General features: G+C 42.5%; 1 pseudogene; it reads right to left on the bottom strand.

The window, feature by feature from the left end:
* Window positions 1–10,804: 10,804 nt before the first annotated feature.
* On the bottom strand, window positions 10,805–12,644 carry LOC106098408 (general transcription factor II-I repeat domain-containing protein 2-like; annotated as a pseudogene).
* Window positions 12,645–13,607: the final 963 nt, after the last annotated feature.

Genomic DNA, 13,607 nt, shown 5'->3' on the forward strand with positions numbered 1-13,607 from the left:
CTCTGATATAAGATATGAGATATGCAGAAATGGACCAGTGGAGTCACTACACACAAGGACAGATGACTGTGAGCCCACAAAATCCTGAACACATTTACGTTTGTTTTGCAATTTTCCAGTTGGGTCATGTGAAGAGCTGTGAGGAGGGCCTTGAAGTTGGGACAGCTGAAGTGTGTGTGTGTGTGTGTGTGTGTGTGTGTGAGCGTGTCTAGGCGTGTGTGTCATTCACCAGTTCGTCAGAAACAGGAAACACTTAGCAGTCTTCTGCAACATTCTGTTCACTTGTGTTATAATTAAGTCATCTCCCCCTGACATGTCAAATCTTAACCCAACAAATTAACAAGACAACATGATAACAAGAGAAATGCATGATTTAATGATCCATATAAAAGACCAGTTCCTTCATATAGTAAATCTCTTGTGTCTTGTGTTGTTCCATCATTAGAAAGCATTTTACAATTTTAAGATGGGCAGTATTTCTTCAGCTTTTTCTTATTTTCTCAATCTCTTCCAATGCCATTTTAACTGCATGTGTAGCAAATTTCAAACTCAGGCAGGCTTTCCAATTCACACACAGTGACACTGCAGGTGAACTTCCCAGCTTGTGATTTGGAGTGCATCTCCCCATCCATCATGGTGTTTGTATATAATGCTGTTCTCTTTAAGGTTCAGGGCAATGCCATTGTCTGGCCACCTGCTGTTGACACTTAATGTCATTGCAGTTGCTCTGGGAGTTGTCAGGGGAGGTTGGTTGTCATTGAAGCTTGTTTTTCAGGATCACATGTACATGGAGGTGAAACTGTGAAATATTCACCCAAACCTTGGCCTGTAAGTAACTCTAATGATGTTCGTCTGTCATTTTGCTCTGGCCTCATGGAGAAGGTTGATCCAGGTCTGGGTTTACCAGCTTCCCACACACTGAGACTTCAAAAGAAATCTTTTTAGTCTCCATTAAATAACACATACTAGTTTTTTGTTTTTTAATGAATTCTCTTCATCTTTCTTTCACCTTTGTTGTAAAAATAAATCTTTTTTAATTGCCACAATATATTCAGTTTCATGTAATGTTACTTGTTTCCTAATTCTTTGTTTATACATTTATTATTGTTTATCTATATATAATTAGTGTTTGTTTGTGTGTGTTTTTTTTTTCAAAACCTGGAACTGAGACTTTATTCATTGTAGGTTCAGGAACACAAAACCCCCTCTTAATAGTGTTATTATTATATGTTTATATATTTATTTTAGTAGCAGGCAGCTGGTGACCTGCAGCATCATCATCCACCCTCCAGTTGGGATCAATTCGCTATCTGTCCCCGTGTCAGGGCAATCCAAGAACACCTGGCTGCAGCCACTGTAAGGTGTGCTCTATAATAGGCGGAGAAACATTACCTCCACAGGAGGCAGAAACATGGAAACACGTGACTTCAAATTTGAACACAGTTACGTCGCATGAAAAAATTTGTTTTCGTCTTGAATCCCGTATTGCAATATATATTGGAATAAAAAGTTTAAAAAATATAGGATGTAGTTAAAATAGATAAATTAAGAAAAATCAACTTTGACAGCGAAAACTAAATTGCATTTTTGTTACTGTTGATGTTGGTGAGAAATAAACATGGCTGTGAGTAAGTGTTTTTTAATGCGTAAAATGTATAAAAATATTATTGATTACAAAGTAATATATTACTGTTAATAGCAACTGTCAGCTTTTTATTTTAAAGTTACAAGTATAAATAGTGCTGTTACATTTACACTGTAATCTTTTATTTTAACTTCTAGTATAAGTATGAACATTAGATTAGAGATTAGATAAGATAAAACTTTATTAATCCCTCGGTTGGGTTCCTCTGGGAAATTCAGTTTCCAGTAGCACAGCATCGTCAGAGGTTTAATGTTACAGAGTTGGAATACCAAATAAAGGAGAATGAGAGAGTACGAATACGAGCAGAAATATAGCATATATACACATACATCAATACAGAATATATAAAAGGAAAATTAAGATAAATAGGAATACCAGTGAAATACAGTCATTGATGAGATGTAGTCTATTGCACAGTGACTATTGCACAGTGATTGCTGCATAGTCAAATATAAAAAATATTGCAGAGTGAAAAGGCACTACAGCTCAGTTGTTCCCGCCCTCCTTTGTCTTCCTGTTTCCCCTCCCTTTCCCCTCCAGTGAGGAGTTAAACAGTTTGATGGCGTGTGGGACAAAGGAGTTTTTAAGTCTGTTGGTCCTAGACTTTGGGAGAAGCAACCTGTCGCTGAACAGACTCCTCTGGTTGTTTATGGCCATATGCAGAGGATGCCCAGCATTGTCCATAAAGTCCAGCAGTTTCTTTAATGTCCTCTTCTCTGCCACTGTCACCAGAGTGTCCAGCTTCATGCCGACCATAAAGCCAGCCTTCCTGATTAGTTTTTCCATCCTGGACGAGTCCTTCATTGCTGTGCTGCTCCCCCAGCACACCACAGCATAGAATAGTGCTCTGGCAACCACCGACTGGTAAAACATCCTCAGGAGCTTCCTGTAGATGTTGAAGGACCACGGTACTCTGAGGAAGTACAGTCTGCTTTGGCCTTTTTTACACAGGTGCTGCGTGTTGCATGACCAGTCAAGTCTGTTGTCCACCCACAGCCTGAGGTACTTGTACGTGTTGACCACCTCCACCTCCTCTCCCTCTATCTGAACTGGCAGTGGACCGGGTCTGGACCTCCTGAAGTCCACAACCAATTCCTTGGTCTTTGAGATGTTGAGTTGTGGGTGGTTTGTGTGACTCCATGTAATGAAGTTCCTCACCAGACTCCTGTACTCCTCTTCCTGGTCATCCCAGATACACCCCACAATGGCTGTGTCGTCCACAAACTTTTGAATATGGCATGATTCAGAGTTATAGCAGAAGTCAGAGGTGTACAGGGTGAAGCGAAGAGGGGACAGTACTGTTCCCTGTGGTGCTCCTGCGCTGCTGACCACAGTGTCAGACGTGATGTCCTTCAGCCTGATGTACTGTGGTCTGTCAATGAGGTAGATGAAGATCCAAGTGACCCCCCCACCCCCACCCCCACTGTGTTGTGGAAACAAGTGAACAAAATTTTGAAATAAGTTTAATATTTAATAGACCCTGTGCACAAGAAAATGCTAACTTCCTGTTTTAAGACCGGATGTAGAGTTTTACATTTCTGGTAGCTTTATTTTGCAGTCAATTGCCACTGCGTAGGTGGACTCCAAAATCATGTCCACAATACGAAAATGGAAAGATCACGTTAAGTTACAAAGAGCAGAAGGTAGGAACACTCACTATTGCTGTCATAAAAAAAAATATCAAATGATCAATTTTTTACGTTTGAAGAGTGTAGATCGATTGGTTGTTTACATCACTCAACACAAGCAGAACTGCATCACAAAGTCAGAAGACACATCGTCCACATTTAGAAGCACATCTCTGTATAGTGACAGTTCTTATGATTTAAACAGGCAAATGTTCAGCATTCTAACTACAGGTTAACAATAGTCAAAGCCAGATGTTTCCCCCGTTATGTCAATATCAGCTAGTCAAGTGCACACCTACACAGCATGTCAACAAACTGTGAAAAAAAGCCACAGGATATAAAAAAAATACATGAATGATTGCTCTTAAGGGTCTCTCTATGTTAGTATTTACGAAGGGTATGTTGTGACTTATCTTCACAATTACAGTGGTCCCTCGCTATAACGCGGTTCACCTTTTGCAGCCTCGCTGTTTCGCAGATTTTTTTGTGTGTGCAATTTTGCATGCTTTTTTTTTTTTTTTTTTAAGCGCATTGTGTTCTGCATCCTGATTGGCTGTAGACCATTGTCGATCTCCTCCGTCCTGTCTCTCCTGTACAGTACAGAATCACTAGATCACTAGCAGTGTGACTCTGAAGTACTGTACTGTATGTTTGTAAGATTTCTCCCCAACAAACACAACAATGTCGACGAAACAATGTTCCCGTCGCACAAAAAGTTGGACTTCTGGACATGCTAAAGGAAGGTAGAAGTTACCGTATTTTTTTTTTTTTTTTACCATACTGCGCACCGGAATGTAAGGTGCATTAAGCTTAATTTAAGCAATTAAGCTTCATTTAATTTAATTTGCTTAATGTAAGCAATTAAGCTTCATTTAATTTAATTTGCTTAATTTAAGCAATTAAGCTTAAAGTTAAATTCATTAGTTCTAAAATCTGTCATCATAATTCATAGGAAAACAAATATACTGTATGTTTATTTCTCAAATAAATGTTTGGGACTGAAAACAGGTTTTGATCTGTGGTTTCATTCTATAATGGACTTTTTTTTTTTTTTCGAAGGTTTTAACTTTGAGTGTTTAAACCCATTCACCCAGTGAACTGGCTATGGCTATGCAGTTCGTCCATAGCCATAGCTTTATCAGCATGTGGGGGTATGTAGACAGCTGAAAGGAGAACTGAACTGAACTCCCTTGGGAGGTAAAAAGTTCTAACTTTAATGGTAAATGGACTGATTCTTATATAGCGCTTTTCTACTCTCCCGCAGTACTCAAAGCACTCTATACAACATGCCACATTCACACCCACTTATACAAGCACTTCTAAAGTCAAGTGCAACTAATAAGCATTCACACACAGTCACACTCCGATGAATGCATCGGAAGGCAATTTGGGGTTAATATCTTGCCCAAGGATATTTGGCATGCAGACTGGAGGAGCCAGGAGTTGAACCACCAACCTTCCAATCAGTAGCTGATCTGCTCTACCACCTGAGCCACAGCCACCCCATCAATGGTCAGCAGCTTGAGAGCAGTACGTTTTTAAGCACCACCCATTGTAACACCCATATGGTCACAAAAGGTTAAAGCACTGTGTGAGTGTGTGTGTGTGTGTGTGTGTGTGTACATGACTTCCTGCCACACAATATATGCTTACATTGTTTAACCACATTTCCTAGTTATCCAAAGGTCATCTCCCGACACCCGTATCCAGCTTAACTTTAATGGTTCACCATATGCAAGCCCCTAAATGGCCGGGAGTGGACATCCTTCACAAGATAAGGAAACCAGAATCTCGCATGGAATGTGCAGTTAAACACTTACAGCTAATTACCTCCTCCAGCATAACAGATGTGTAGGGGAGAAACAGAAGAATATCTAACCCTGCAGTTTAAGGCAAGGTTTACAAATTTAAGTACAACAACAACAAAATTTAACAATTTACTCTGACAAAGTGTTTCACAATTTTGTGATGGAACAGCTAATGTGTTAAAACACACGTTACCCACATCTTTTCTTTCCTCTCAACAATGATGAACCCTCTGCTTCTTTAAAGTGTGCCTCATTGTAATCCTTGGCATGTTGTGGTTCCTGTCACCGCTGGTCCGTGTGGTAGATTTTTGGATGACATGTATATCTAAATAACTATATACACTGTATATAGCTATCAGCACTGGACATATATACTGTATTATTCACTTAGACTCTTAAGCACAAGGCATTTTACTTCACCGTGGTTTATTAAGGTGGTACAGTAACAGGACAGTTAATGCAGGGGATCGTTCTCCTGAACACCCCCCCCCCCCCCCCCACACCACACACACACACACACACACACACACACACACACACTTAATGTCTTTCATGCAGCACAACAAAAGCAGTAACATTGTAACAGAGATACTGAACATATGACAATAAAATCACCTTAAGGATCATTACAATACCATATAATCAGTAAAAGTTAAGGAAAAGTTACCCAGCAGCAGGGGGAGGGGATACTGGTCCCTATATTAGGGGACAGGAGGACACACCAGCACTTTTTTCCTTCTGCTTCTTTTTGTCCGTCTCTGTGTTGCTCTGCTGTCTGTGTTTAACCCTGGAGAACCCATGGGGTCAGATCCGACCCCATGGGTTCTCCAGGGTTAAGGCTGTACACCCTGGGGTTTTGCTTTTGCTTGCTTTCTGCTATGTATCGTCTTGCTATACTCTGTATGTATTTTCTTGCTGTTCATATGATTCAGTGTATTAAACTCTGTTCCAAGAATTCTACTCTTTTCCAGAGGATCTTTGTGAGTGCAGTGATTTTAATTGGATCTAAAAAAGCTGGATCTCCACATCTATGGTGGAATAAGGTTATGTTGGCTTCAAAATTTGCGACCACATCCATCATGTTATTGTGTCCCCAGAAACACTTTGTTTCACAATTTATTTATCTATTCATTTTTAGTCTGTAGAGTTTTTTTTTTTTCTATTTCTGATGTGTTTTTCTCTTTGCTGGTGTTTTCTTAAGTTGCTGAATGCATCTTACATCACATTAAAGACAAACCTGGTTGCACTCAGGCAGACGGTTTACTTTGCTTTCGTTAGTTGTTTGGTGGCCTCTCCAGAAACTGTTTATCATATACAAAGCTGGATTTTAGTGGTGGATTTTTACATTTCCTGTGTGTACTTCAGGTGTCTGTTAGAGGCAAAATGGGTGAAGAGATGATAGCAACTGTGGAGTTTACAAACCCCTTCAGCTTCAACCTGGAGAACATCCACATTTGCATGGAAGGACCTGGGTTGATGGAGCCAAAGTGATGATGAAAAACTCTGTATAAAATATTTCCACATAAAACCAAAACAAGTTTCAGTTTAACCTCATCCCATTACATCTTTCCAGATTAAGAATTGTATAACCTCCAAATAGTAGCAGAAGGTTAAAAAAAACAAAAAACCCACACACACACACCTATTGCAAAGGCTTCTGCTTCTTGCTTTAGTATTTTTAACATGTTCGTCTAAGCTATATAGCTTCAGCATTGCTGATATCTTTTTCAAATGCTGCACAGATAGTAGTCAAGTGAATAGCTAGTTGCTAGATGGCTTATATTTAAAAAAAAAGATTTTCTACAAACCTTTTTTATTTTGTAGTAGATAAAAACACAACAAGGGTTGACTTTTTTATGATAAATGGGAACATTGACCCTTTGACAAACTGAATAATTCTTAGCTCTAAAATTAGCAGATTTATAAAGATTTAATTTTAAAGCTATATTTTAATCACTTTTTTGCCACTAGGGGGGAGAATTTCTCCAACGGAAACCCATCGAATCACATTTAGCTGTGTGACAAGAAAGATCATCATCCCATTGAACCTATTATCTCATCACTCATGTGTTTAACTGTCCTTTTAACACAGTTTAAAATTGTAACTCCTCTGCCAGACGGTTTGCTATATTCAACAGTTACTTGATTATTAATTGAATATGTTTTTATTAAGGGTGGGACTCGATTAAAAAAATGAATCTAATTAGATTACTTTGTAATTAATTAGTCTCGATTAATTGCATTTAATTGCACAAGAAAATTTGCCACAAAGCGCAAAGATGTTTTTTTTTTTGTTTTTTTGTTTTTGTAAAGGATTTCAGTGAGTGACAGAATCAAATAATAAACATGGGCATAAATATTGTAAACTCAAGCTCTTTTAATTTATGGGGAGAAAAAAGAAGCATGTAAAACTGCATTTCAAATCAAAACAGAGAAACAAAAATAGTATTCCTGGCCAAAATTGAGCAGACTTAAAAGTAAAATGTTATTTTAAGTATTTTAAAGTACATTTTCAAAATCGAATCAGAAACATTCCAGACAAACAACAAAGTCCCAGTCTAATAGTTCAAATACCTGTCCGTGCTCCTGGCGTCCGCGGCGACGTTGGCGAGATCCTTTAGGCGGCACACCACAAGTCCAGCAGCAACAGTGAGCGGTCCAGTGGCGGCGGCGCTGCAGCTCAGGTGGCCTGTCCCGTGTCCAGTGGCGGCGGCGCTGTAGCTCAGGTGGGTAGCACCGTAGCCGCTCCGGGGGCAACGGTGTAGCACAGTAAACAATGCGTGACGTGCGGACCGCGCTGGATGTGGAGGGCGTGCTGGACGTGGTCGGCGTGCAGGTCCCTCTGGCTCACTGACCTCCTCCCCGGGCAGCACGGGACCCTCTGGCGTGCTGACCTCCTCCTTGGGCAGCACGGGTCCTCCGGCTCACTGACCTCCTCCGCGGGCAGCGCCGGTCCCTCCGGCTCACTGACCTCCTCTGCGGGCAGAGCGGACTCCTCCGGCAGCGCTGCAACTACAGACGGTCGAGCTGATGGTGATATGGCAGCTGCAGGCGGTGGAGATGATGGTAGTGTAGTAGATGCGGATGGTGAAGCGTATGACGGCTGAAGCGGCCCCTCAGGCCCTCCAGCGGCGACTGATGTGGGACCAGAAGGTGTTGAGACCTCCTGCCGAGGTAATGCTGGTTGCGACTGCACAGGGCTCACAGCCGGCTCGTGACGCTGTAAGCTGGAGCTGTGCAGGGCAGACAGTTTGTTCCGGCCCAGGTAAACAGTCCTCTATAGGTAGACTGAGCTCCTCTGAGCATCCAGCAGAGGATGGAAGTGGCTGGGCTACAGCAGGCTGGGCTACAGCAGGGTGGGCTACAGGTTCCAGGGGTCCAGAGGTGGCAACAGTCACAAGCTCAGCCTCTGGGAAAGCCCTAGGGAGAATCTCAGCCTCCCGATTGCCTGTTGTGGCCGAATAATGTTCAAACACTGGGTCCTTAAACAAATCAGCAGCCACCAAAACAGTTTCAGGATTCATATTTGCACAGTCCAGTGACTCAGAAATAACAGCTTCAGTTTCAGAAACTGTCCATTTAGCAGCCACACCAGCACCTTCAGAGTTTACTGTCTCAGAGCTAACTGGCTCAGAAACTAAAGCTCCGCACCCAGCACCAGAAAAACAGCCGTCACTACTCCTTACTCTAATAAATGACCCAGAATTAGCTGTCGGCCAACATCCACTTCCAGGTAATGCAGACCTGTTACGTCCCCACATGAAGGCCAGGCGAAGAGGGTGGGGGATAGTAACAGTTGGATCCGGATTGGAATGAAAAGGATGCCAGGCAGAAGTCTTTATTATAACCAAAAAACCAATAACCATATAAACAGTATCAACAGAAAGAGGCAGCAACGCTGCTTTGACGATAAATCAAACAGGCCAACTCAAATAAATGGTGGCCGCCGTCACTTAAGAAAACAATTATAAGGATTCAACAGAAAAAGACAGCAATAAACCAGGCAGGCCAATCCAAAGAAAAGGAGGCTGCCGTCACTTAAGAAAAACCACTGCTCAGTTGAGTCGCTCACAACGGGTACGCACGGTGGGGCTGGCCCCACACACACACACACACACACACACACACACACACACACACACACTCTTACTTTCCACACCTAGACCAGAATCACACACTGCACCGCACAGAGGAAATCCACCAGAAGCCTCTCCCACACCCACACTGCTCTCCTCCAGCTTATATCACCTCTGGAGGGTAATTGGTGGTAAACGAGGGCAGATGAGTCCTAAAGGAGAAGGCAGGGGCAGACAGAGACAAGGGGAGGGGCAAGAAAGAAGGAGGAGGAGAGGGAGAGGACAACACCATGCCCACACACTCCCACAGCCTCACAGGATGTAACAAGACCTTTTAAGCTTATTCTCCATTGCGGGCCCAGTTTTATTATTAACTGACTGGGGCCCTAGGTTTAGATGAAGCTGTCTCTATTTTCATAACAAAAACATCTTTGCCAACAACAGAGTCTATTTCACTCACTGTGGCTCCTTGTGCGGCTAGCCCAGAGTCAGCTGGTTCTTCTGAAGCCACAGGAGTGAGGTGAGATTTGGTTTGACGAAGATGACGCCGGCGCCATCTCTTTCGTGATGGTGGGGCTGCGTTAAAGGAAACTGTCCACTCCTGTTCTTTTGTGACTGGATTCATTAAAATGACAGAGTCCGGTTTACTCAATGTGGTGACTAGCACTGCCGGTCCTTTGTCTGCTGACTCAGCAGACATTGAAGGAGTGAGAGGAGATGGAGTAGGGTGCCGATGGAGAGGGAGCCTTCTTCCTTGCAGTGGAGGGTCCAACAAGTGAGCAGCGAGCGGCGGTGGGGAAACTGTCTGCCTATGAAGAAGAAGAAAAAAAAAAAAAAAACAGGCAGCGATGGCTCCCAGGGAGGCAGCTGCGTCCTCTTTGCCCAGACTGCCCAAACCAAACAGCTCAAAGCTGGAGCTCGCCCTCAGCACGGTTACAATTGTTTTTTTAATGTCCAGAAAGCTCACATAGAAGGTAGTGGATGACAGGAAAGTATCAAAAAACCCGGATTATGCCCTGGCAGTAACCACATAGCTGTGCGAGCGATCCCTCCTCCGTGGCAACTCCTGAGTCTGCTGGGTCCATGTTTGGAGGGATTATTCTGTCACGGTCTGCGATGGCAGACCGTGGAGTTGAGGAAAGTAGGGCCCAAACACGAGACTCTTTAGTGAGGGACAGTGGATTTATTTATAGTGAGTGGGCAAAACAGCAACTATGTACAAATCCAGCACTGTGGCTCCCGTGGCGATTCCTCTGTGAATCCCACACAGTGCACGTGTCCATAAACCAGTGGTGTCAAACTCAAATACACAGTGGGCCAAAATTCAAAACTGGAACAAAGTCGCGGGCTAACATTAATATTTATTGAAAAAAATCTTGCTCCATATATAACAAGGAACCTTTTCTTATAGACCCAAATAAGTTTTGCTGAAAAACTGAATATGGAATAAGCAAAGCTTAATACTGAATGATATATAACTTATATAAAAATATATATATAACTTAATATTGCACACATGCAAAATTAAAATTCCAATTAAATAACATATCACTGGAATTCATTTCTTAAATAAAAATTGTATTTGCAGCCTTCTGAATTAAATTTTAGCGGTAAACTTTTTCCCCAGGCTAATAATAAATGTAAAAATAAAATAACAATAATAAACCACTTAACTAATAAAAATATCATTAAACGTGAAACCATTCAAGCCCATGTTTGGGAGTAGCAAGAAAAATTGCACAAAGAAAATGTTAATTATAGCTCAGTTTGCTACACACTGATCTACTCTGATGTGTCCAAGCCAGATACCTGGCATCTCTTCTTGGATGCTAGTTCCTCAATGTCTGGGCTCAGGCTCTGAGCTGAGGAAATCCTCAGGATCGATTGAAGGTGTTCATCGGTCAGACTTCTCCTGTGAGATGTTTTAGCCATCTTCATCGAGGAGAATAGTTGCTCACATAGGTAAGTGCTGCCGAACATGGAGAGCATCTGAGCAGCGTGGGTGCGGAGCCCAGGCATTGTGTCAGGGATGAAATGTGGAAATTGTGAAGCGCCCACAGCATCATACTTTGACTTCAGCGTGTAACTACACTGGAGTTCTATCAGCTTCATTTGGAGGTTTGTTGGTGCTTTTGCCATGTCAACTGCAAAAGGCATTTCTGGGCATCAAAGTCGGCAAACCGCAGTACTGAGTACACAGAGTTTTTCAGCAAACTGTGCAAATGGGAACACAGCAGTAGAGATTTGCATGTTCATCGTTTGGCAGTAGGGAAAATGGCCCAGGTTTCCTTGTAGCATCTGACTCTGCCACAGGCACAATTTCGTTTTAAAAGCCCTCGCTGCAGCATACATATCTGTGATGATACGCCCCCGTCCCTGAAGCTGCAGGTTCAGCGCATCGAGATGGCTCGTGATATCACACATAAAGGCCAGCTCACCCAGAAACTCTTGCTCCCTGAACTCAGCTGTGAACTCAGCTGTGTCTTGCCCTTTGCTTTCCAGAAACTGAAATATTTCCTCACGTAGCTCGAAACATCTGTTCAGTACTTTTCCTCGGCTTAACCACCTCACCTCCGTGTGATACGGCACGTCTCCGTATTCCGAACCACACTCCTCAAGAAAAGATTTGAATTGGCGGTGATTCAGACCTTTGGCTCTTATAAAGTTAACTACTCGTGTTACTGCGGTCATGACATGTTCCACCTTTAGGGCTTTGCCACAACGTGATTCTTGATGTATGATGCAGTGATAAACAGTCAGCTCACCTGCACAGTTCTCCGCTCGCATCTTCTCCCGTACCCTGCCCACCAGTCCGCTCCTTTGACCACACATCACTGGTGCACCATCTGTCGTTAACCCCACAAGTTTTTCCCATGGCAACTTCATTTCAGTTAGACATTTGGAAACCTCTTCAAATATTTCCTTCCCAGTGGTTGTGCCATGCATTGATTTTAATCCTAAAAGTTCTTCCGTAACACAGTGAGTTGAGTCCACACCACGGATGAAGACTGAAAGCTGGGGCTAACATTTGAAAATTCTTGCTTTTTCTCTGGGCACACAACGTCGCAAACTTTCATCATACACCTTTTCACAAACTCTCCCTCACTGAAGGGCCAGGCTGATTTTGCGATCTCTGCTGACACAACAAAACCAGCCTTTACAGCAGCCTCACTTTGTGATATGGCTTTTTTGAATATAGTCTGTGAAACAAAACTTCTTTTCATCTCTTCTGCTTTCCGGCGCCTTTGAGTCATGTCCAGGTCCTTGTACTTCTCTTGGTGTTTCGTTTCATAGTGTCGTCTAATGTTTTACTCCTTGGTTATAGCCACATGAGCTCCACATACAAGACAAACAGGTCTGTCTTTTACATAGGTAAACAGATATTCTGTCTCCCACCTGTCCAGAAAGCTCCTGTTTTCGTTCTTTCTTTTCGCCATTTTGGGAGAGGTAGCGCGGGAGTATTCGCACGGTTGCTATGATACGGTCAACAGAGGAGAGGGCGTTAATGGGTCCTGTCATGACTGACGCGCCAAAACACCAACAGAGCATTCTAGGATTTGTAGTATTAGCAGTACATGTGCTGTATAAGACCGGCGGGCCAGCTCTAATAGTAATTTGGTATGGCCTTGCGGGTCAAATGTAATTAGGCTGCGGGCCAAATTTGGCCCGGGGGCCAGAGTTTGACACCTATGCCATAAACAGTGAAGAAGTGACAACTCCATCCATCCACAATACGAGGTTAGTCATTAATATACTGCAACAACATGGGAATAGAGCAGTTGCGAGAGAATTCAACATTAGTGAATCAATGGTACGGAAGTGGAGGAAGTAAGAAGAATGAGTTGAGTAAAGTTTTACTTACCTGACTGTTTTGTTTCACTTAATACACCTTATGGTCCAAAAAATACGGTACCTGCATGGCTCAAGGACAGTCGCCAACTTTTGGAGTTTTACCAGCTCTGATAGAGTTAAAATGACTAGCTTGTGCTTTTGTTTGTCTAAAGCAGCAAAAACAGCCTCTTGATTCTTTAGCAGATGAGAAACTATATCCAGCATTGAATTCCACCATTTGGAAACATCCTGTATGAGTGACACTTTCTGTGTGCTCCTGGTGTAGTTCCTCCATATTAGCAAGGCTTTCTCCAATGCATCTAATTTTGCTTGCTTTTCGGTGTCATAAAGCTGTTGAATTTACTTAAAATAGTCTTTTGACACGGCAGTTGGAAAGTTGGATCACCTGACACTAACTGTAGCACATTTTCTAACCCCCTATCTTCTACCACTGATAGTGTTCTACAGTCCATTTTGCAAGAGAATTTGTGAGTTTGTTTGATGTTGACTTACTAATTTTGGTCCTGAAACCAGTCATTTCATCACATTTGGGCTGACGACACCTTTTGTTGGTACTCGAACTGGAACTGCTAGCACTAATAGCTCCGACAGCTTCTGT

The sequence above is a fragment of the Oreochromis niloticus genome, linkage group LG3, assembly GCF_001858045.2.
Source record: "Oreochromis niloticus isolate F11D_XX linkage group LG3, O_niloticus_UMD_NMBU, whole genome shotgun sequence".
NCBI classification, from domain to species: Eukaryota; Metazoa; Chordata; class Actinopteri; order Cichliformes; family Cichlidae; genus Oreochromis; species Oreochromis niloticus.